The sequence below is a fragment of the Asparagus officinalis genome, chromosome 5 (genome assembly GCF_001876935.1).
Source record: "Asparagus officinalis chromosome 5, Aspof.V1, whole genome shotgun sequence".
Lineage (NCBI taxonomy): Eukaryota > Viridiplantae > Streptophyta > Magnoliopsida > Asparagales > Asparagaceae > Asparagus > Asparagus officinalis.
In genome coordinates, this window is record NC_033798.1 from 51,388,392 (window position 1) to 51,391,765 (window position 3,374).

Sequence of the window (3,374 nt, forward strand, 5' to 3'; positions counted from 1 at the left end):
TCATGCTCATCCTTAGAAAGCGGCAAAGTTGGAATTCTTTCATCATTTTCCTCCGGAACCGCTGTGGCGCTGCAACAAGATTTTCCTTTGACCTTGGGCTTGGATTTCTTCTTAGAAGAGGACTCGTTCCATTATTCATCTTTAAGCAAATCAGGATGGACCCAAAGAATTTCGCCATTAGGGGCCGTTTGTGGTGCGAGCCCTTTCTGGCGTTTTCCATGAGGATCATCGTTAACGGTCTTCATCTCCAACTTTGTTACAAGCTCTGCTTGGAACCACGACATGGGGACAGAGCCGAAGCTGATAGATATTGCATTAGTACCCACCTTCTTTTCCTTGGGCTATTTTGCAGTGATGATGACGACGTCGATCAAGGCTTGAATTTTGTCCTTGAGGGTGTAGCACATCTTGGTGGGGTGATGGACCCGCCTATGGAAGGCATAGTATTTTGAGTCTTTAGTCCTCTTGCCTTCCTCTTGATCGGTAATTGGAGGTAACTTGATCTTGTTATTTTCCAAGAGGTATTTGAAGATGGAAGGCACCTCATCTTCCTTGAAAGAATACCCCTTCAGGAATTTTGGCTCAGAAGTTTTTTTATGCCTTTGAGGTCACTACTGCCATTGGGATGATAACTATTGTGGAACTTGCTACTGTGGTTGCAGTTGAAATGTTTGATTCACATCTACTGTGGCTACTGACTCCTTCCCTCTGTCATGAGGAACAAAGTTTTGCTTCGGAGGATTTGTTGCCGGTTGGCCCATCTCAACCTTCTTCCTCTTAAGGAAGCGCTCAGCTTGCTCACCATGCACCTTTAATTCTTTCTAAGTTTTGGAGGGTGTTACTCTCATGACTTCCAGCACATCCAATAAGAGATTGTTGTGATAAGTTTGGAGAATGAACTCCTCCATAATCAGATCTTGGTAATTCATCAGCTTGTTCCGGAAGCGCTTGACAAAGTTGTCGACCGACTCCCCATCTTTTTGATTCTCATCGAAAAGTGTTCCAATTGACACATCGGTGTCATCATCAAAGAAGTTGGTGAGAAACATGCTTTCCATGTCATCCTAAGTGTTGATGCTTTCTAGATGGAGATGATGGTACCAATCGAAGGTAGCCCCCCGAAGGGTGCTAACGAATGACTGGACCCTCAGAGGTTCGTTGCCAGAGATCACGCCAAGGTAGGACTTAAAATAAATCAGGTGCTGAGTGGGAGATCCTCTCCCGTCGAACGGCTTGAAGTTAAATAAGTTGAACTTTACCAGATACAGAATTGATTCCCACTCTCTCGGATATGGACACGAGATATCGATCTTCTTCACCTCTTGAGCAGACATCAAAGCGTTGATTTTGCTTTTGAGATTCTTCATCTTCTTATCTTCGTGCACATTTTTCTTTGGGGCTTGTTGAGGAGTCAGAGAATGCTCAACTGGACCACCCCCAGTGTTATTGTTATTGGGAGGAGCGTCAACAAAAACAGTCTCGTCTATATTTGAGTCGCTATCAGCCATCTTTGTTCGAATAGGTGTGGTATTTTGACGGCTGGACTCAGCTTGTTGACTCAGTTTAGGCAGTGATTGAGGCTATTAGACCTATAACTCCCTTACTTATTACATGACCAACTCCATCTCTATCTTCATTTCAGCTCGCATTTCTTCCCGCTACTTAGCTAGAGCGTCCTGAAGTATTTGAGCCAACTGGTCGAGAGTTATTGTGAACGCCTCCTGAACTCGTCCTGTGCTAGACACAGTGGTGTCTGAAGTGACTGCAGAGAAAGCATCTGACGCTTCGTTATCTGAGGATAACCCTATGTTCATCCGTTGATAATCCATTAGTCTGATAGTTTTAGATTGTAGTCGAGTTATACGTCGGGATACTTCCGAAAAGGGATCGGGACTGAAACGTCGTGTCGACTTTCCTTTGTTGGCCATATTGATGGTAACTTCTGGGAGTTCATCATCTTAAATGACTGATATCTTCTTGCAAAAACATCTTAGTTTGGGCTTTAACGCTTCAGTGGAAAGCCTTTCAAATACCTAGACCTTCTGTGGAGCGGTCTTAGGGCAGCTATACTCTGATAATACTTCTCTCATAAGCTTGACACACAGATAGTGAGAATTCGTTTCCCGGATACCTCTCTTCCGAGACTTGTTTGTACCCCCAACCCGATAGTATAACTCATCAACATTATTACCGGAGCAACTTGTCGGCTATCAGCATGACTTCCTAGGTATAATGTTGCTGTCCCCAGAGGAATACGTTTCCTTCCGGGGACATAACACCTTGTTGATATTCTCAAAAGTCACATATTTGGAGCCACGCCTTCATGAGCGTGGAGCCTTAACGGGCTCCTAGACTTTGATTCGTAGTACAATACGGTCGGTTACAGAAACTTTTTCATTATGGGTGGTCTTCAACTTGTTGTTAGGGCATGTGCGACACCCAGTGTGATGAGTCACTTGGGGTTCATTCACCGAGCCCAAGCGTTCTTTGATCGGAACATTGCCTCGATCCTTGTGCAAAGAACTAAGGTGATCTTCCATCATCATCTTAAATCAGGATAGATCCACGCTGCCGTAAGACTTCACTAGAGGTACATGATAACTGGGGCAGGAGCGGAACTTGACAGAAGTGGAGAAATAGCCGCGGGAGCTTGACTGGCTCGGTTCCGCCGACGCGGGTCACCTTAATATGACCCGTAGCTGGTCGGGTCACCTTGCGGTGTCCCGCGGCTGACCGGGTCACCTTGTGGTGATCTGTGTTTTTCGGTCTTCTCGGCCGCTGTTTTGGACTTGAGCCTCCATACATGGCGTGGTTTCGATGGTTTTTTGGCCACATCTTTCTTTTGTAATTTCTGTACCACTTGCATGAGAATCCGCATATGCGCAAGTAGTGCGCAACGCTTCTGAATACGTTTCTCGAGAGTCGAACGGGTCCTTTTGATGTGGAACCATTCATTGGTCGATGGTTTGGAGGAAGAGCCATTTGCTTGTAGCTGAGGCGCTTGGCATTTCCTGAATTCTAGATCCGCCTTATAACGAATCCTGTAAACTGGCTCCAAGGCCTTAGCTACTTGACGCACGAGACGTTGCCGTTGCCTTTGTCGAGTCCTCTTTGACAGAATAGGCATGCCTTCAGTACTTAACTCCTTGATTGAGGAGGAGTTCAAATCTACATATCCGGCTTTATTGGACGCCGGAGGGGCGTTGCAAGGTGTAACTGTTGTAGCAACTAGACGATGATCATCGTCCTGGGTCTTCAGATATGAAGGCCAGCAGACCTTTCGGGAGGAGGAGATCTTCCTACACTTACGAGGGGAGGAGGATCTGGAGGAGGAAGACATGTATTCCTCGTGCTTCTGTTGGTCGAACTCGTAC